This window comes from Leptidea sinapis, chromosome 12 (genome assembly GCF_905404315.1).
Source record: "Leptidea sinapis chromosome 12, ilLepSina1.1, whole genome shotgun sequence".
Lineage (NCBI taxonomy): Eukaryota > Metazoa > Arthropoda > Insecta > Lepidoptera > Pieridae > Leptidea > Leptidea sinapis.
This window is the reverse complement of record NC_066276.1, coordinates 4,464,338-4,487,134: the sequence shown is the minus strand read 5'-3', so window position 1 is coordinate 4,487,134 and position 22,797 is coordinate 4,464,338. Positions and strand designations below refer to the sequence as shown.

General features: G+C 35.9%; 2 long non-coding RNA genes across 2 annotated transcripts; one reads left to right on the top strand and one right to left on the bottom strand.

Moving 5' to 3' along the window:
* The first annotated feature begins 3,427 nt into the window (after window positions 1-3,427).
* LOC126967273 (uncharacterized) lies at window positions 3,428-11,730 on the top strand. Its single transcript, XR_007729954.1, has 3 exons — window positions 3,428-3,505; window positions 6,740-7,314; window positions 11,261-11,730. It is a non-coding gene; the product is annotated as an uncharacterized LOC126967273 (long non-coding RNA).
* A 3,297-nt stretch (window positions 11,731-15,027) lies between these two features.
* LOC126967275 (uncharacterized) lies at window positions 15,028-18,700 on the bottom strand. Its single transcript, XR_007729956.1, has 4 exons — window positions 18,598-18,700; window positions 17,712-17,903; window positions 16,022-16,148; window positions 15,028-15,188 (listed from the first exon to the last, which is right to left on the bottom strand). It is a non-coding gene; the product is annotated as an uncharacterized LOC126967275 (long non-coding RNA).
* Between the last annotated feature and the right edge of the window lie 4,097 nt (window positions 18,701-22,797).

Genomic DNA, 22,797 nt, shown 5'->3' with positions numbered 1-22,797 from the left:
GGGACGAGACGAGCAGGACCTTCTACTGATGGTAATTGATACGCATTGCCCATTACAATGCAGTGCCGCTCAAAATTCTTGTAAAACCCAAAAACTCTGAGCGGCACTACATCTGCGCTCGTCTCCTTGAGACATAAGATGTCAAGTCTCATTTGCACAGTAATTTCACTAGCTACCCCCAAACACAGTAATGCTTACGCGTTACTGTTTCACGGCAGAAACATTTACCGTTGTGGTACCCACAATCTAGCCGGCATCCTGTGCAAAGTTATGATTAATATCGTCTTTAAAATGGAAGTATACCAAGAATACTGGTAGAATTTACATGTTGGATAGCTAGGCTGAACCGTTGACCGAAATAGCTGCCAGCGCTTGGGCCGCCAGTAGGCCTTTGAGGGGCGTAGATGGTACCCACTTAAGGATATTTAATCTTAACTTAAACACACTTTAATATTACGGTGTAGTGTTAAAGCCTTTTGGTTTGTAAACTGTTACTTATTGTACCGAATCATAGGGCCACACTTTGTGTACAGTTAAATATTTTAAGATTATATTATTTTTTTGAAGTAAAACAGAGAAAGTGAACAGACGTGCAAAATCTTCACTTGCTTGTAATTTATACGAAAGCTCTTGAAAATCTGAAATTACGCGCAGCATCGTACTTGGATTGATCACCTTGATCGAGATGTTAAGTCTCATTCGCCCAGTAATGTCACTAGCTCCGGCGCCTTTCAATAATGTTTACGCATTACTGCTTCACGGCAAACGCCCTGAGCCGTCCTCATCCAACGTATTCCGGTGATCTTGACCAGATCGTCGGTCCATCTTATGGGTAATGTGGTAAGACATCTTCCAACGCAGCGGTGAACAGCTTATTCGATGTGACCTTGTCTGACACTCCGCTGCAGTCAGATAGGCTTCAAGATCTGATCATGGAGATGGACTGACATGGTGGCGTTACCTTACAAACACTTCAACGCTTCGATATATCGATAATCAATGTGGCACTCCTGTAGAGACTGAAGCACAATAAATCAAAGGCTTTCTCATAGTCCATGAACGCCAAGCATAGTTGCTGGTTATACTCCTCAGTCTTCTGTATAACCCGCCGCAACGTATGTACGCGGTCAATGGTGCATAAGCCTCGTCGGAATTTGGCTTGTTTCGGAAGAACGCTTTCGCTATAAGAAGTAGAAAACAGCTTATATACATGGCTCAGAAGTGATTTGGGCCTAAAGTTCTTCAAAAGCATTTTATCGCTCTTTTTGAAGAACAGCAGCACTTTACTTCTGTGCCATGCTTGCGGCGTTTTGCTTTCGAGGATGACATAATTGAATAGCTTCTGGAGGATCTTAAGCACAGGAGTATTACCAGCTCTCAGTAGTTCAGCTATAATTCCATCATCACCCAGCGCCTTGTTGTTTTTCAGCTGTTTTAGGGCCACAGGGGTACAGGCTGACGTCTGTGATATCTTCGGTATAGTTTCGGGTTAATTTGACTCTTGGATCATCAGCCTTGTTAGTAACAGGTGTCTGTGCAGTCGTGTATAACTGTCCGTAGAACTCTTCGACTTCCTGAGGGAATAAGTTCGGGCTAACACGAAGCGACCCTGCCGTCACCGGTCTTCAGCTTCGTGAGTTGGCTCTGCCCAATAGAAAAATCTCGTGCGAATTCTTCGGAGCATTTGTTACGCCCTATGGTCGCCTTCACACAATCTGTTTTGTGGCGACTTATATCGCGAGTCAATGACTTGGAGATCTGTATATTTAGCTGTCTATACTGGGAAGCATCCTCCGGGGCACTAAAGAGTCATTTGGCGTCTTACATCTATCAATTTGAGAGATCAGGTTTTTCTGGTTCTTTTTGAATGGCTAACCTTGAAGAACTTAGACCCAGTCGTTTGGACAGCTGCCAGGAATCTGTGATTGTACTCGTCCACGGCTATGCAGTCACCGAGGCATTAGAAGCAAATTCGAGTTGAATGCTTTCGAGGTTTTTGGATCTGGATGTGTACGGGTCGGAACGTAGACTTCACCAGTCGAGACCACTAGCATAATTAAATTAAATAGCAATAAATAGTTAAATGAACCGTTTTGTAACTTAAACAGGTATATATTTTCAATATCAAAATTGACGTCACAAGAGATTAGTTTTTAAAAGATGATTTATGCTTCGAAACTTAGTTACGAGATTAAATGAGATAAAACCGGTTTTATAATGAATTAACACAAAACTTTCAACGTGCTTTGCGTCATCGTTCAGGTAACCTACCGGTACTGTGGAACCGTTCATCTTAATATATAATATAAATCCAGTGTCCTGATGTTTGTTTCCGTCGAACTCTTATACTCATACTTAAATAATTCTTGATGTTATGAAATATTATTGACAAATTCATAAAAAAACATTTTTTTATTTATTATGAATAGAACAACGTCTGTCGGGTCAGCTAGTATTTTATATATTTTCTTATGTTACTTGATGACAGACTACAAAATAAAGGAGTAAAAATTTTTGCAGCTTTCTTTGCAGCAATTATACCTGATATATGATGAATTAAAAGTCGGAGTTATTTGATTTTGGTAGAAAAATCCTCATCTTTATTATGTTTAATTATATGATTATTTATATGTGCAGAAATTTATAGGAAATTTATGGTAAAAGCGTCAATAAACGTCAGGTTCAAAATAGGTGCTACATTTGAATTGCACCATGGTTTGATCCTCGCCCACCACGTCATTATCATCAGCTGGAAGACGGACTGCTGTACAAAGGCCCCCCCTCCAAGGTCTCCACGACGATCGGTCCTGCGCTGCCCTCATCCAACCTGTTCCGGCCAGATCATCTGTCCATCTTGTGAGTGTCTTCCATTACGTGGTCGCCATTCAAGCACTTTACTGTCTCAACGGCCATCTGTCCGACGAACCATTTGGCCTGCCCACTACCACTTCAATTCCGCAATCATTTGAGTTGTCAGTCCCCATGTACCACATATGTGTGTTGTAGGCTTTCGAATTCATTTATACGTTATTCGACGATTTGTCACAATCGACCAATCCTTAATCTAAGATCCTAACAAATTTATATTGTTATAATAAATTCATGCACACTTAAAAGTAATAATTAATTAATTCCAATTAATGTCGAATTCTTTCGTGAGACGAACTCTATATCTAGTATTATTTGTTTTAATAGCGCTATTGATACTAAAAGCTCAATGAGATACAAAACCACTGACTATAGACAGACGGACAGAGTCTAGAGTTTTAAATATTAAGGTGCCAGTTAGTTACAGTTCAAATACGGAATCCTGGTTAAAATAATATTGAGCAAAATATGAATAATAAAACATACTTGTAGACAAGCATATATAATTGAATAGTAATAAAGGTTTTAATTAAAATTTACTACCTAGGTTAATTCTGTTAACTACTTCGCCATCTATGACGTTATTTGCATTCATGGAAAATAATGTGGGTGTTATTACTAATAATGAGATTATTGAGTAAGTAAATTGAGTCTTTGTCTACTCTTTATACACTTCAGTAGCTTATTATAAATTACTCTGTGATATATCTTTTTCCAGTGTTAAAGTTCTCATCAATTATTGCTTTTAAGAATGTTAGAATTGTTTTAGAGTTGCGATAGATAACTGCTATAAAAGGAAAAGGAAGCGGTTGCTCTAGTGTTAGTAATGCAAATGATTTAAGTTTTCTTTAGTGTTAATTTAAAATCTGGCACGAGACTCTCTTTCGTCTCTCTTTAGTCTCGTGGCAGATTTTGGCGAGACAATACGTCCTGAGGATGCCTCGTGTAGAGGCGAAACACGTGTCGAATTGTTTTAAAGACAAATATTGGCGGAATTAACACTAAATAAAACTTAAATCATTTGTATAATTATGGATTTCCGCGAAGTAACGCCTAATTCTGTAAATTTTCTAGTGTTAGTCGTTACATCTAAACTAATATTATAAAGAGGAAACATTTGTGTTTTTGTATGTATGTTTGTAATGTTTTCATACAAAAACTATTGGACCAATTTTCAAAATTGTTTAACCATTAGAAAGCTGCATTTTCACTAATTGACATTGGTTATATGACATTTTCTAAAAAAATTGGGATCGCTAATAAAAATTTAATAATGGTGTGAAAAAAATTGTAATCGCGTGCGCTGCGGAAAAAAAGGATGATAGAAAAAGAAAATGGTGTACAGTATTAAAGAACATATCAATATCTACAAAAAACTACTATATTTATGCCACTATAAATACTTTTTTACATTTTAAAAGTTGCTAAAAGTGCCAACAATATTCAAACCATATTATTCATCCACCTCCTCGCGTCGTTTTCCTCATTACTGAGGGTCGTGACTCCCCCGCTGCATCAGTTTCTCCCGTACGATTTCCCTCCATCTGCTGCGATCCTTTGCCTTATGAAGGGCATCATGGAAGTTGATGCTTAGAGCAGATCGTATTTGGTCCGACCATCTCGTGGGACTGCGTCCTCTGGGACGCCTGCCATCTACCTTGCCTGTCACCATCAGCTGTTCCAGAATATATTATTCATACATCTGTATTAATCCTTATCCCATTAAATGACATTTTATTAAAGACCGTTTTAATACCTGTAAAATACTTTTTATATTACAATCGGACATTCCATTTAAGAGATAGAATGAATTTATAAATGTCAATCTAAAGAAAATAATGCAGTAATAAAATAATAACTAAGCGAAATAAACTTTTTATGTTAACAAAAATAAATCTATAGTCCGACTTAGTAGACTTTTCACCACCACGAGATCTTAGATAACTAAGCGAGTGAAATTCAAATTCAAATATTTTTATTCAAAATAGGATGTGACATCACTTATAGAAAGTAAAAAAACTACCACCCATTCCAATATGAATGCCTCAGACCTGAGAAGAATGGGCGCAACAAACTCAGCGGGCTTATTTTTTTTCATCGAATAAATATGTTTACAAAGTAATATTGTACAATTAAACTTATTATTTAATAGCCTGAGGGCGGTCACTCCATTCCCAATGTGTGGTATCATTAAGAAAGTCATTTATGTTATAGTAACCTTTACCACACAAACGTTTTTTAACAATGCTTTTGAATAACGTAATACTTTTGCTTTGAACATTTTCTGGGATCTTGTTGTAAAAGCATATACATCGCCCCACAAAAGACTTACTAACTTGACTTACCCGAGTAGTAGGCATCATCAGTTTATGTCTGTTCCTGGTGTTAACATTATGGTTATGACAGTTTCTGGCAAATACACTTATGTGCCTATGAACATACATTACATTATCAAGAATGTGGGGCAAACGTGGGGCATTCCTGGTATGTTATAAATAGCATTTCTAGAACACAATAAGTTTGAAGTTTCTTATTTTTGATTGATAATAAAAAACAAATAAATTACTAGTTTTTTTGTAAAGATTCCTTATTAAGGTTGCGAATTCAATCAGGCGTTTTCCATTTTATAACACGTCTCGTTGCATGAACACTTTTTCGTTCCTGTTTAGATTGCTGTCAATTGAAACTTAATTTAGTCGATAAGGTTTAATTTGCATTAATAAATTGAGAACAGTGTGAAGCGTAACTTCTGCATGGACATTTGTATATATCTATGGTTCTTATACAATAGCGATCTTTACGATCATACACAAATTGAATTCCTTTCTAATAAACTCTCTCCACCACTCCTCACACCATTGGGAGGCTCCTTTGCACAGGATGCCGGCTAGATTATGAGTACCACAATGGCACCTATTTCTGCCGTAAAGCAGTAATGTGTAAGCATTATTGTATTTCGGTTTAAAGGGCGCCGTAGATAGTGAAATTACTGGGCAAATGACACGTAACATCTTATGTCTCAAGGTGACGAGCGCAGTTGTAGTGCCGCTCAGAATTTTTGGGGTTTTTCAAGAATCCTGAGCGGCACTGCATTGTAATGGCCGGGCGTATCAATTACCATCAGCTGAACGTCCTGCTCATCTCGTCCCTTATTTTCATAAAAAAACTCTAAAATTACTATGTAAATCTCTATATATTATAAAACAAAGTCCTCTGCCGCGTCTCTCTGTCTGTCTGTTCGCGATGAGCTCAAAAACTACTACGCCGATTTTCTTGTTGTTTTCACCAATGGATAGCGTGGTTCTCGAGGAAGGTACAAATTTGTCAATTTTTTGTATACATTAAGGATATGTTTGGGAGGTGTCTGATAAAAATAAGCCGTCTGGGAGCTTTAAATAAAAACGCTGTCTAAGCCCTTTGAGATATAACAAAACAATTTATGGTGGAATTGTGTATCTTATGAAGGACTACAGAAAAGTCCGCCATGGCATAATATGTCTATATCTTAAGGATTACAGACTATATCCATTTTAATACTTAAAAAAATATAAAGCGGTAATGTAAAAGCTTTACACAAATATCATTTGATAAGGATTAAAATTGTATTTATGATGTAAAATATCTAACTTATATATAAATATATAAGTTGCATATTTTACTCTTTAACACCATAATATAAATGTTTGATGGGATATGACCCTCCCCCGCACCGTCTTGCCTACTACGAACAAGGAACGGTAGTTGAAGGGTATGATCATTCAGAAATACGTTTTTGTTTCATTTTTAACTAATTAAATAAAATTACGCATTTCCGATGGCCTAAAACTGTATTATTCCAGAGTATTTACATCATATTTATTTCTATTCACAGAACAGAATCTGTCGGGTCAGCTACTTATTCATAATATAAATAAATAAAAACGCTCTTATTTCTACTATTTTCCAATACCTATTACTTACAATTAACTAAATTACACTAAATTAACTATAATAAATAAATTAAGTAGTAGTTGCCTCTACGGCTAAGGCCTCCCCTAAGCCTTTCCAATACGCTTCACCTCTGGCTCTTCTCATCCAGTCAGGTGCAACTCTTTGAGTGAAAATATCACTCCATCTTCTCTTTTGTCTCCCTATTTGTCTAGAGTCTAGAGCCTTCCCATGGTATCCATTCCGTAACTCTTTTCGTTCATTCTTTTTTCTTTTCTTAATATATTCAAGACTAAATAACTTTTCGTCTATTACTTCAGCTTTCCCTTCTGCAATGCAGGCTATTGACTACGCTGATAATATAAACTCAAGAAAAGTTTTCGATCGATTACTTATATTGATGCGTACGTACACCGAAGAAGCGAAAATTAGAGTGAATGAAATGAATTCATACAGGGCTTTGTATGATAAGACTCCACAGTTTGAGATGGGTTACGTGATGTGTGAGATTATTTCTCGGTAAGTAGTAATCTTTATATATATATTTCTTGTGTGCGTGTGTATGTCTCTGAACTCCTCCTAGACGGCTGGACTGATTTTGATGAATTTTTTTGTGTGAGTTCAAGGGGATTCGAGGATGGTTTAGATTCACAATTGAACTACCTCCTAAACGGCTGGACCGATTTTGATGATATTTTTGTGTGTTCCAGTGAATTTGAGATTGGTGTGTGTCTTCATGTGGATTCGAGAATGGTTTAGATTCACAATTATTAAACTACATCCTAAACGGCTGGACCAATTTTGATGATTTTTTTGTTTGTTTCAGTGAATTTGAGATTGGTTTAGATTCTCAATTCCATCCATATAATATAATTCTCCTGCTCATATGTATGTTAGTGAACTCCTCCTAACGGCTGGACCAATTTTTCAAATTTAAGACGTGTGTACAAGACAACGTCTGTCGGGTCCACTAGTCTAATATATAAAATTCTCATGTCACGGTGTTTGTAGTTAAACTCCTTCGAAACGGCTTGACCCATTCTCATGAACAAATAAAATTTGAGCCACTGAGCCACTAACCACTGAGCTAACCGTTCAGGTTTAGAGTACTGGCACGGAACGCCGGAGGTCGTGGGTTCGAATCCCGCATCGTTCATAAAATTTTGTTTTTCAAATTTTATTTGTGTATTAATCCTAGAAGTGAGGGTTATCACTTTAAAAAAAACATAACAAATTCCTTCGATTCTCATGAAATTTTGAGTGCATATTGGGTAGGTCTGAGAATTGGACAACATCTATTTTTCATCCCCCAAAATGTTACGGGTGGTCCACGCCAAATTTTTTTTTAATTGTTTTGACATTTTTTTTAAATTTGTTTGATTATGAGTCAACATTAAAAAATACATACAACTTCAAATTTTCACCCATCTACGATCAACAGTTACTTTTGTATCGCGATTTTAATATCAGCAATACAACGTTTGCTGGGTCAGCTAGTAAACCAATAAATAAATTAATGGTTTTGTGCATATGAAATATTGGTTTATTAACTTAAATATAATTTATTTATTTATTAAAGCACACCACAGCATTTTTTTTTATGAAAATAAGGGACGAGACGAGCAGGACGTTCAGGTAATGGTAATTGATGTGCCTTACCCATTACAATGCAGTGCTCCACTACAACTGCGCTCGTCACCTTGAGAAATTAGATGTTGTCTCATTTAATAGGCGCCGTTACCCATAACCTAGCCGGCTGCCTGTGCAAATGAGCCTCCCACTGGTAAGCAACTGGTAACATCATATACAATACAATTTTCTTAATCCTATGTTACAATTAGTAGTTCTAAAGTATAGGACAATTATGGTGAACATAAAAATGACAAAAAATACTCCCTAATTGCTTCTGAAAAATAGAACTATCGCTACAATAAAAAAATTGTGTGTGTACAAAGAACACATGTCAGAAGGGAAACCTGCATTGTGCATGAACCTTTAAACTGCATATGAAGTCCTGGTACATGTTGCTAGGATGACACATGATTTCAACCGCTGATGAAAGACATTACTAACACCGCTACCATATTTATGTTCTCCTGGTGTCTATGCAGTTATAAGTCGTGCGTATGACATAGGAATATATTAAGGTATACCTACTCGCGTCATACATAAAAATAAAATAGTATGCATATTTCTGTCTCATTCTTTGCCGGCTTCATTTTGTGTCTCTTACCTGTCGTTTTTTCCGTTGCATCCGGTTTGAAATCACAACGACTCTAAAGAAGTTTCTCTTCAACAAAATAAGAAATGAAACTAAAAATTATAATTTTACCTTATTAATTGAAATAACGGAGCCGAAAAAAAAAGAAATATACTTATTTGACACATGCAGATTGAGTACCAGCTAAGTATTTAAAAAACTTTGTTTAAGCCGGAGCAGCCCACTATCGAATATATCTAGTTCTGAGTTGGTATCGTTTAACTTATTGTAGTCGCGAAGAATTCGAGCGAGATATAAAGTAATAATGTATCAATCGCGCTCTTTATGGCCAAAAATAGAATTAAATCACCGTTAATGATTTAACTTACTCAAGCAAATAACATAAAATCAATGACAGTAGAAAGCTAAATATAAATAATATAAGTTATTAGAATTTGGCTTGTTTTAAAAAAAGTGTGTGCGTGTAATCTTTACGCGCGATTGAAGTAAAACTTAATAATAATAGTCAAATGTTCCTGGGATTCCGCCATTTATTGACTGATTATTATTTCCATTTTATATTCTATTTATAATTCAGTTCATTGTCCATTCGTACATTTAAAAATTTTCACTCATAAATAAAATAATCAATAATAAAAAAATTAAGTTTATATTATTATTATCACATAACATATATATGACGTTGTTATTGAATATTAACAAATATGACTGTATGGGCTCGAACCCTTTGCCTATCCTAATAATGGAAACGAAAAACAAAAACCAAGAACAAAGTAACGAATGTCAGAAAATATCTGAAAACTTATATATATTTTTTATTGCAATAGTAGTAATAAATAAACAATAAAAACACTTGGAGATTTTTAAAAAATATTACTGAGCAATTTGAAATATTTTTATATATAATATTTTTCAACTGACCTTTTTACTGAGCGTTATTTCCATCAGAAAAAATTCTGAGTTACCCCCAAGACGCGCCTAAAGAAGTTTTACTTCGAAAACGCTCGAGTTTTTCTAACAATCGTACTGACTTATATTACGTCAGACTTATCTGAGCCTTGAATATACGATCCCTACCTTAGTAGGGGTACTTCACAAGGAATTTCAACGCAGTGTCAACTGTAAAGTGGTGCCAACCTACACCTGTCTTGGTTCTACCATCTCCAATACCGAGGATTGTGAGCTAGAAATCCGAAGGCGATGTGCCTACGGTAGAGAAGCTCAATAAGATCTGGAAGGACAGAAGGATCACCAAAACCACCAAGGTTCGACTTATGAGGTGGCTTGTGTTTCGAATCTTTCTCTACGGGGCTGAAACCTGGTACCCTAGACTGCAAGACCGCTGCAAAATTGATGCCTGAGAGATGTGGTGTCGGAGGCGACTCCTGAAGAACCGGCTTTCGGAACCAACAATTCCATCTTAAAAGAACTGAAGATAAAAGAAGGACTATCGTCGACTGTGCAACTACGAATCCTGAAGTTATTTGGTCACATCTCCAGAAATGAAGGATCGATTGAGCGATTGATAGTGCAGGGCCAGAATGCTCCTGCAATGCTACAAGCCGTCAAAAGTGGAGGAGCACCGCGCAGGATACAGTGCGACCTAAAACTAAGGAGACCAACGGCGACTTATGTTGCATTATCTTGGCGACCTCGACCACTCTGACAAGAGTGACCGATTGAGAAGAACTTCACAAGGTGTAAGTTTGCCCCCCTCATTTTATTCTGACGCACTCGAATAAATTCAAATCCCCGCTTGGGCACCTCTATATTTAATATTAACTAGTAAGTTATACACGTACGTATTCAATTGGATGACATTTTTAAAAAAGTCTGTAACAATATATTTAATATTTATTTAACTATACCGATACTTCTTTTTGTCGTACCAGTGGGAGGCTCCTTTGCACAGGATGCCAGCTAGATTATGGGTACCACAACGGCGCCTATTTCTGCCATGAAGCAATAATGTCCAAACATTATTGCTTCGCTCTGAAGGGCGGCCGTAGCTAGACTGTAGTCCGTAGTGACATTACTGGGCAAATTAGACAACATCTTATGTCTCAAGGTGACGAGCGCAGGAGTAGTGCCGCTCAGAATTTTTGGATTTTCGGTTTCAAGTAACCTAAGCGGTGTTATATCTATTATATATCAATTATCATAAGCTGAACGTCCTGCTCGTCTTGTCCCTCGCTATCATAAAAAAAAAACAATTAATAATTTAAATATTACTTAATGTTTTAGATATCGTTCTATGGTAGATATTGCAAATGGAAATATTCCAAATATCACAAGGCACCAAATATATCTATTTGGTGCTATCAAAGAATTAGAACTAATACAAGCACTGCATTTTGAAATATACCATTTAGTTAATATGCTTCACGAATTACCAAATAAATATCATGGAGTTCCATTTGTTCCTGTTGGCGAGGAGGGTTACAATAATTCTTTGATTCTAAACGCAGCAGAGAAGATCCAAAAGAACATCTTGGAAAGGGAAAAGGCAAGAAAGAAAAGCAAAAAGGAAAGGGATAAACTAAGGAAGCAATACCTTGCAAGTTTCGGAAGTGTTTCAATAAACGGTAGTCATTCAATAAGTCAAACGAAAAAACCATACAATAAATTTTGGCCAATTGATTATGGTTGGGAAATTGATTACTATTGGTAGACACATATTTATTAATTACAAAAATTTTATTTATTTTAAAGTGTTTATGTTTTATTTCATTGCTTTGTATCATATGTATATTAGAACACCTTCATCAAATAAATATTCTAAATCGAGTTTGAATAGTTTCTCGATTCCATAGTAAACTAATTAAAATTATAAGCAGCAAATGCTAGGGTTGACGTGTTCTAAGATGGAGAACGCAACCCACGTTGACGAGGTCGCATCCCAGCTGAGAGATGACATACGTAGAGTAGAGGCTGGACTAGGATATGTATGTTGGGTTCAGTGGCATACACCAGGAAAGGCCAGCAGTGACCTTTTGCAAGCTGATAACGACGTTGAAGTATATTGGTGTCAGCCAAGGTAGGTTTTTAACCTTGTATTCATAGTTGTAGGTGAGCTGATGAGTGAGATGCACTCCACTAACATTTGAATACTCCCACGCCACTCAGTTGACGACGTCGCATCAGCTCCAAAGGTCTTGATTCTGGTATTTCAAAGTGAACGTCAAACTGGCGATCGCAAGCTTGCAAAGTTTGTATGAATGATAACGTAAAGACACTAGCATTGAACGTCAACTAATGGAGTTACGAAGCTTATGGTAGACTAACGGCCGTTCCCAATATTCAGTCTATCTCTTACTTGAGATAAAAATTTTAACTGTCGTTGACTTTTCTGTCCCAATAAATTTATCGACAGTACCTCACCTTATCAGTGCAAGCTGTCTGTCAATGAGACGACGTATAGCTTCCCAGCGATAGAAGTTTGTATGGAATATGCAATTCACGCGTCCCAATATAAGTCGATAAGAATGACTTATCGGGTATATTGGGACAGATTCAGATTATTGACAGCTAATTACTGACAGTAGAAGGTAGTAATTTATTTCTATCTATAGATAGTATAGGGAATGGCCGTTAATGACCACGGGATTTCACTCGGGGTAAACACCGCTTACAGATGTCTAGGCAGCGACTACGACCCAGCAAAGCTCAACAGCCTCTGTCCGCTTGTCAACTCAAGCGCGGCTTGTGTCATCCGCTAGCGGAGCATATACAACTACCCTCATAATTCCTAATAAAAAGCAAGCAAGCACCGTACAATGACGAACAATATTATTGTATTTTTAGTCTTTTTTAAATTATTTTTTAACTATTTTATTTTATAATAAACAGTAGTAGGTAAATACCTCGTCGTCCGTGACTTCACTTGTTAAAGCTCCCACTGAAAACAAGCGCTGCAGCTTGCTGTAGCATTATACTGAATGGGAGACCTATAATTGGTCACTTGTGACATTATATTTAGTATTTTTTAACTTATCAGTATAATTATGTACTTAGATTGATTTAATTAGTTTTAAGGTTTATTGTAGTGTATTGATCAAGTAAAAGTTTTGTTTCTTTCATTCTTTCTAACAGTGATTTACCAACAAAGGGGTATGAGTTACCAGTAGGAGGCTCCTTTGCAGAGGATGCCGGCTAGATTATGGGTACCACAACGGCGCCTATTTCTGCCGTGAAGCAGTAAAATGAAGCATTACTGTGTTTCGGTCTGAAGGGCGCCGTAGCTAGTGAAATTACTGGGCAAATGAGACATAACATCTTATGTTAGGTGACGAGCGTAGTTGTAGTCCGCTCAGAATTATTGAGGTTTTTCAAGAATCCTGAGCGGCGCTGCATTGTAATGGGCAGGGCGTATCATTTACCATCAGCTGAACGTCCTGCTCGTCTCGTCCCTTATTTTTATAAAAAAAAAACTTCGTGATTTTTTTAGTGTTACATCTCTTAATAAGTTAGCTCTTAACTTTTTAGTAGTACAATAAAACGAATAACAAATGTTTTGTTTTTTACCTTAAATTCTTAATAAACATGAATGATGTAAGAAAATCTTATTAGATTTATGATGCTCTTACGGTGACTAATTCCAGTTTTGTATCACTAGATCAGTGGTAAATAGGTGTTCTCTTGTTACACGTTTGCTGAAAATCATAATTGATTATTTTTTATATCATTTCTACTAATAATTGCGGGAGATGACTAGGAAAACAAATTACTAGTTAATAGCGTGGAATTTAGATTAATTAGTGTAGAAGTATTTGCCATCGTAGATTTCATTTGAAACTCAATGGACAATCTGAGACTTGAATCGTATTTTATTTACAATTGTATTGGAAATAATGAAACAATATGACGGGAGCTTGATACAATACATCATAGATCCATTTCGTTTCTAAGATTAGCATGTACACGGTCTTCTTGGGTATCACGTTAGATAAAAAGCTTCAGTGGGGTCCACATATTGCCCATCTAGCAGATAGACTCAGCTCTGCGGCATATGCAGTTAGAAAGATTAGAGAGTACACGAATGGTGCGACCGCTAGATTAGTGTACTTCAGTTATTTTCACAGCATCATGACGTACGGTATATTACTATGGGGTCATGCTGCTGACATTGATATAGTGTTTGCTCTGCAAAAGAGAGCTGTTCGTGCTATAATATATCAGCTTGGTTATAATAAATATTGTGACTGTTCATTGTCAGTACATTTATGAAAATTTAATATATGTTCACAAAAATCGTCACCTTTTTGCTCTTAATAGTGATTTTCATTATAATAACACTAGAAATAAGGGATTGCTTGTAACTAATTATAGTAGGCTTCATAAGATATAAAATAGCTTGTGTACACTTCTATAAAAAAGTCCCAGCCACTGTTCAGGCATTATCTATAAATAAATTTAAATGTTTTATAAAAAAATGGCTCTGTCGTAAATCCTTTTACTCCACTGCTGAATATCTAAATGATCAGACAGCCTCGGACTAGATTGTGATTATTTTATAGCGATAGAAAGGACTGTACAATATTGTATATATTTATTGAAAAGAGCGCAAAAAAAGAATGCTGGGAGAGTTTCTTGCGCCGCTTCTTCTTTCTCAGAGCGCCATTTGTTTCCGATGCGGTAGTAGTATCTAGTAGTATATGAAATGACATCAAAAAAAATTGTAAAGGAATCAATTTTGAGAAAATAAATGCCTTTTATACCTTTTTACAAATGCACAGACGAATTGACAAAAATCTCTAAACCTTTATTTTGGTCTTCGTAACAAAAGTTTCAACAATTTTCATAAATTTTATTATTAAAATTAAGTACATACAAGCTAATAATCATATTATTTATATACCTGATAAATTAAAAAGTAAATTTAAATCTGATAGCATTTTGTTTGTTTTGTTCGTTTATAACTGTCACTAGTTGGCGTTTCTGTTGTAGTAGAAGTTGTTACCTTAAGTAACGTGCATCGAAGTTAAATTAAAGAAGATTCATTATAAAAAAAAACATTATTTTATTAACAATCCTTTTGTATAAATCGAATAACACCATAATAAACATGTTATTGCCTCAACCAAAATTATTGTAACTTAAAGTGGGTTCTAAGTTTTCTAGTATTATAATTAATCTATCAATATCTATTTCCAACTGATGAATATATTCCATTCTGAAAAAAGAAAATGCCCAACTTAATTATTAATCCACCATTTATCAATTCTTTATGTCGCTTTTTATACCCGTCCCAAGAAAAGTGCTCAACGCCGCTAAAGAAGTTTTCAATTCAATAAAGGCAGGCAGGCTTATTATAAACTTCTGAAAATAATGTACACGTTGTTTTTTATATCGAAAAATATATGATTATGTTGTTGTCTAATATTGTATCTATATATAAATAAATAAAATTACCATAGACTTAGAATATACTATCGTATAGACGATCTGGCAGCCCGATAATTTTGATTTGTCAATGTGTGTTAGTGGTTTGCTAGATTAGTATTTAAAATACTAATTCCCAGCGCGACTGACTACCATTTGTCAATCAAAATCCTGCAGTATATATATATATATATAGTATAGATATAGAGATATATAGATCATGTAGACCCCTGTTTACTAGCCTGTTATACTCTTTTCGAGTATCAAAACGGTCAATTTCATTATTCAAATGTTTTGAGTCTTCTCGAGTGTAAATTCCGCTAAGATTCGTCTCCAATCAATTCTACACCAGTTTCGCCTCTGCACGGGGCATCCTCATGAGATGTTCACTCGCCAAATTCTGGCACGAGACTGTCTCGTGTCGAATTGATTGGAGACGAATTTTGGTGGCACTTACACTCAAGAAGGCTCACAACATTTGAATAATTATGGATTGTCAATTGTCCATTTTTACGTATTCGCCAAGCGAGCCAAACAACCAAGACTACAACCGTCCCAACTGCGCGCGAGCGAACATCAAAAGCTCCTTTGATAAGGTCTTCTGTTAAAGGTTAAATTATGCACCTAATAATGTAATGTAAAGGCTTCCTCAGAGGAACTGCTGGATATAAAAATTTCACTTTCTGGGTGTATTTGTTATCCGTCATTCGATACAACTCCAACATGTACTTATATTTTTCTCGAATTTCCCCTGAAAATTACATTTTAATTTTAGAAAATTTATCGAAGTAGGCGTGACTTTGCGGAAATCCATAATTATCCAAATGTTTAAAGTCTTCTTTAGTGTTTATTCCGCCAATATTTGCAGTCTCGTGCCAGAGTTTGGCGAGTCATCATGTCCTGAGGATGTCTCGTGTGGCGAAACACGTGTCGTATTTTTTAAAGACTTTGAAAAAAATATTGACGGAATTAACACTAAAGAAAACTTAAAAACATATGGATTTTAATTTTAATCAATGTGATTGTTGAATCGCTTGTGCACTTGATGGGAAGTGATCATAGTTGCTTGAAAACCGCACTGCGGAAGAGCCCATCCAAACGATTGAATTTTTTCGTGTGGTGCGAAGGTGTAACTTGGCGAAGGATATCATATCAAGTCTGGAATACAGAATGAAATAAAAACAAAACAATTAATTATACAGCGTGGCGCTGAAATGGCGACAATGAGTAAAAACACGGTTAGAGCTACATAACCGTAATCATACAAAATAGGTTTCAAGTTATATTTGCAAGAGAGATCTTACAAAGTCGAATACTTGCATATTTTCAAATTGTTTAGATTTGCAAGAGCGATATCTCAAGTCAATTTCCTAATATGCAAATATTGGGGTTGAGCAGGTTATCAACTGTAAAGTAGATCCTGTCGGTGAAGCCGCAACCTGAGAGTTGAATAAAGCATACAAGATTTAGCAACGATACGCCACTCGAACGGTTGGCTCAGTTGGTGGAGCGCACGCACGGAATGCGAGAGGATCGAGTCCCGCATGGTTCATAAATTTTGTTTTCAAATTTTATTTGTGGAATATGACTGTTTATCTGATGCCCTAGAAAAAATTCTCGTGAAATTAACATTGTATTCTATGATTTTTTAAAATCACACTTATGTGGGCACTATTTACCTACGCATTCTGACGGTTACGGCGCGGCGTAGAAGAATTGTCAATGCCTAAACTAGCTGCCGGCTACTAGATTACTTACAGGATGTTCCAAAATGATATTATGGAAAATTGATTTATTTAGGTGAATTATGAATTTTTATTTTATTGAGAATTTTTTTTTAGGAAATACCATCGGATAAACAGTAATATTCGATGCGGGACTCAAACCCTCTCGCGTTCCGTGCGTGCGCTCTTCAAACTGAGCCAACCGTTCAAGTGGCGTATCGTTGATAAATCTTGTATGCTTTATTCAACTCTCAGGTTGTGGCTTCATCGACAGGATCTAGGTTACAGTTGATAACCTGCTCAACCCCAATATTTGCATGTTAGAAAATATGCAAATATTGGGCTTTGTAAGATCACTCTTGCGAATCTAACAAATTGTTTAGATTTACAAGAGTGACAACTCAAGTCGATTTCCTAATAGGCAAATATTGGGGTTGAGCAGGTTATCAAGTACTAGTCCCGCATCATTCATAAATTTTGTTTTACAATTTTATTTGTGTAATTAATCCCAGAAGTGAGGTTTATCACTTTAAAAACATAACATATGTTTTATTCATATTCCATTCAAAATATTTAATCAATTTTCTCACCCATTATAAGGCCCATTTCAAAAGAAGGGTCTGAAGAATAAAAATCTTTAAGCCCTTCTACTTGTCTTATTCTGTGTTTAGATTCGCTCACAAGTTCTGTCGCCATAGTCTTTAATCTATCTTTAGTAGAAACTCCAATATGATCATATTGATAAAAATATCCTGGCTGTCCTGTTGATGAATGAAGTAAAACTGGAACAGTCAACAGAAATATAGATATTATTGATAATGAAATATATGCACAAAGGCACATAAGTGAATTTACTTGAAACCGTCATGACCATAATGTTAACAACAAGAACAAACATAAACTTATAATGCCTACTACTCGGCTAAGTCTTTTGTGGGGCGTTGTATATGGTTTTACAACAAGATCCCAGATAATATTCAAAATTGTAAAAATGTATTACGAATTTCTAAATAATTGTTAAAAAACGTTTGTGTGGTAAAGATTACTATAACATAAATGACTTTCTTAATGATACCACTGATTGGGAATAGAGCTGAGATACTGCCCACAGACTCGTAAATTATAAATTTTATTGTACGATTTTACATTGTAATAATATTTTTATGAAAAAAAAAAGCCCGCTGAGTTTGTTGCGCCCGTTATTCTCAGGTCTGAGGTATACCTTTTCGAATGGGTGGTAGTTTTTGACTTTCAATAAGTGATTTTATATCTATCCTAGTTTGAATAAAAATATTTTAATTCAAATTTGAAACCATGTTTATATTAATATTTTTGGATCGTATAGATGATCTGGCAGTCCGGTGATCCGTGACCAATAAAATATCGTCTTAATTAAATTTAGTACAAAAAAACTTATCATTAAATAGTCTAAGAGCGTCATTACACTAAAATGTATTAAAATGAACAAAAACTTACAAGAAAAATAAACACATGATACTAATAATATGATTGGCGACATTATAATAACCATTCATATTACAATTAGAAACATGATTAAATTTACGATGATGTTAATGGCTGCTTTATTTTAATAGTAATGGCAAATAATTTCTTTTTTTATAGATAAGGAGGACAAACAGGTGTACGGGTCACCTGGTGCTAAGTCATCACCGCCGCACACATTCTCTTGCAACACCAGAGGAATCACAAGAGCGTTGCCAGCCTTTAAAGAAGCTCATTCCACACCTTTGTAGTACGTAGAAGAAAGCTCCTTGAAAACCGCACTGTTGAAGACCGTCACACATCCAGATGGTGCGGATGATATACTAATTTGTGGCGTGTTGTGCAAAGGTAGAATTCGGCGGCTGGAATCAGCTGAAACAGCCCTTCGAAACACTTCGCGTGATAAATGCGATAGAAGACACACAATGAAGCGACGTCTCTACACAATGCCAAACGATCCAGTCGTTCACAGAGCACCCGACAATTTGAGCTGCTCTGCCTTGCACGCGGTAAAATGGAATGAGCTGATACTGGGGTACGCCAGACCAGACATGCAGCAATACTCCATATATGGCCGTATTACTTTTGGGAAATCTCCACAATGCGATTTTTAAGGAAATTTATAGCGTAGGAAGTGAGAGGAGGAGTGGGTGAAGATGTCTATAGTAGGCGATGTCGGTATGCATGAACATCCACCTCCTCCCTCCCATCGCTTTCCCGGAGAGTAGCCCTTTCTCCTTTGTCTGTGCGCAAAAAAGGCGTCGACACATTTTCACTACATACTGTAACAAGGAGTTCTTATATGCGGATAAGAACTCCTTGTTATAAGGTTGGCTGTAAAGCCACACAAAGCTTAAGAATTGGATTTAATTCAAATTAGAAAATTGACGCAAATAAGAAAACAATCTCAATTATATTCTATCTGCCAGATAGTCAGAAATGATGTGATGTAAGATCGGTGGGCCTTTGGCCTAATTTAATATTTGTAATAAGTAATAAAGTAAAGGATGATATTAACTGGGAATCTGGAAGAGCGAAAGACTGCAAGTTTGAATATAATCTAATAATAAACAATACAAAAATCCACTCTAAGCAGGAAGTAGCTTCTGCTTTTGAGAAATTTTTTTCTGACATTCCAGTTTCCATCTCAAGCACCCTTGTCTCCTCCACCAGTGTTGCCGAGTCACTTCTTTTGGAAAATGTTAAGGAATGTAAACAAAATTTCAAATTCAGTGTTGTTAGCCCAGCAAAAATAATTAAAACTTTCAGATCCTTAGAAATGAAAAAAACTGCTGATATATGGGGCATATCTGTAAAAATAATAAGTTCTGTTATTGACGTCATAGCACCATATCTAGCACTAGTTTTTAATAGCTGTATTGAACCTGGCGTGTTTCCTGACCTTCTGAAGTATAGTAAAATTACACCAATATTTAAATCGGGACTCACTTCTGACCCGAATAACTATCGCCCTGTTTCGGTGTTGCCGACCCTTAGTAAAATTTTAGAAAAAATTATTTTAAGCCAAATGCTTACTCACTTTAACACTTATAAGTTACTTCATATAAAACAATTTGGCTTTACTAGGGGACGCTCGACTGCAGGTGTTGAACTCATCAGGAATATTTTTGAGGCCTGGGAGGAATCACAGAATGCACTTGGTATCTTCTGTGATTTATCTAAGGCTTTTGATTGTGTTCAACATTCAACGCTGGTCAGGAAGCTATGCCACTATGGTATAAGAGGATCTGCACTCGATCTTCTGATCTCATATTTAAATAATAGGATTCAGAGGGTCGAGGTGAATGGCAGGAGATCTCCTGGGACTCCTCTCGGTATGGGGGTACCACAAGGGTCTATTCTTGGACCCTTCCTCTCCCTAATTTATATAAATGATCTACCTAACCTTGTAGAAAAAAAACACAAGGTGGTATTGTTTGCGGATGACACTTCACTTATATTCAAAGTGAAACGAAGCCAAGTTTTATATGACGAAGTAAACAATGCTCTATCTGACATTGTGTACTGGTTTAGCGCCAATAACTTATTGTTAAATAATCATAAAACCAAATATAAATATAAATTCACCGCGCCAAATGTCAAAAATGTAGATGCGAATATTTTATTAAATGGAGAGGTGGTAAAGCCAGTGGAATCCGCTATATTTCTTGGCATTACTCTTGATTCCAAATTGCTGTGGGGCCCCCATATTGAAGGATTGGCGAATAGACTTAGTTCTGCAGCATATGCGGTTAAGAAAATCAGACGGTTAACTGACATAGATACGGCGAGATTAGTATACTTTAGTTATTTTCATAGTATTATGTCCTATGGCATATTGTTATGGGGCAGTGCGGCCGACATTAATACTATCTTTGTGCTGCAGAAGAAGGCTATTCGCGCGATTTATAACCTAGGTCCTAAAGAATCTTTAAGAGAAAAATTTAAAGAAATAAACATTTTGACTGTTGCTTCTCAATACATTTTTGATAATGTTTTGTATGTTCATAAGCACATTGAGGAATTTTCTAGAAACTGTGACATTCATAATGTTAACACGAGGAACAAACATAAACTTGTTATGCCTACTACTCGGTTGGGTCGAGTTAGTAAGTCTTTTGTTGGGCGATGTATATGCTTCTACAATATGATCCCAGAAAATGTACAAAACAAATGTGTTACGAAATTTAAAAGAATTGTTAAAAAACGTTTGTGTGGGAAAGGTTATTATAGCATAAACGATTTTCTTAATGACACCACGGACTGGGATTAAAGCGAACACTCTCAGGCTCTTTAATTATTAATGTTTATTGTACGATATTACATTGTAATCCATATTTTATATAAAAAAAAAAAAGCCCGCTGAGTTTCTTGCGCCCATTCTTCTCAGGTCTGAGGCAGTCTCTTTTGAATGGGTGGTAGATTTTGACGTTCAATAAGTGATTATAAATCCTATTTTGAATAAAAATATTTGAATTTGAATTTGATATATATACCATAATGTGAGGGAGGACTCACTCGTTACAATACGTTACAGTGCGTCACTCTGTCTAATACCTGTTCCAATATTAATCTGTCGTTGTATCAATATTCTAAGAAGCTAAGCACATTTTTTTTATAATTTTACAGTTAGTTATTTAGATGTTAGTTTGTTTGTGATATTTTGGTAGGTGGTATTAAAATTTGTTATAAAAAAACCTCTTTTGACTTCTTTCTAGAATAGGTACTGTTACGTGTAATTTTACTCGCATCCTATAATAATCTATCACATTAGAATCATATAGGTACTGAAAAGCGATCTCGTGCTACTGTTTGGCTTTGTATGGAAGTATCTATAAGAAGGGAGGCAAATCAATAAAAAAAATCGGTACCATCCTCTTTTCAACACAGTTATATTTTTTTATCAGAATTGCTCATTTGACAATTCAACTATTTGATAGCTCGTAGTATAATTTTGTAATTACTTAAGACATTCTGAATGTAAGACTTGTTTAAACTTTGTATTTTTTAATAATTCGATAAAAATATTTTATAAGTTACTAATTTTATCATATTCATATTTGTATCAAAATTTATTGAAGATTCAGGAATCGAAACCGCTTCTCTACAACACAACAATAAACAATGGTTCTCGAAATCTCGAGCAAATCCCAATTCCGCAGTGATCTGAAATCCAAATTTGCCTCTAAAAAGATAGGCGTCATTATTAGAGCGCGGCAATACTTAATGTATATACGGAGTAATCCTGTCATTTCTGGTCTGGCGCACCCCATGACAGCTCGAACCATTTGACCGCGTGCAACGCAGAGCTGGTCGAAGTGTCGGGGACCCAGTGCTCTCTGAATGTCTAGATCACATGGCGTTGCGTAGGGACGTCGTTTCATTGTGTCTTTATCATTTAAGCATTTATCACGAGGAGTATTCCGAAGAGCTGTTTGATATTTTTATATTTAAGAGGGGGCAAAACGGCAAGTGCCTATCGTTATGGAGTGTAGTGATTACAATGGACATATTCAAAACCAGGAGCCTAGAGATGCGTTACCGGCAAGGTAAAGTGGTATGCTGTGTTCTTTATTTATCGGTTCTGACCTTCCTGCCGCATAAATCCACCTTTGCACGACACGCAACAAATTAGGATATCATTATATAAGCATTAACGTATTATAAGAGACT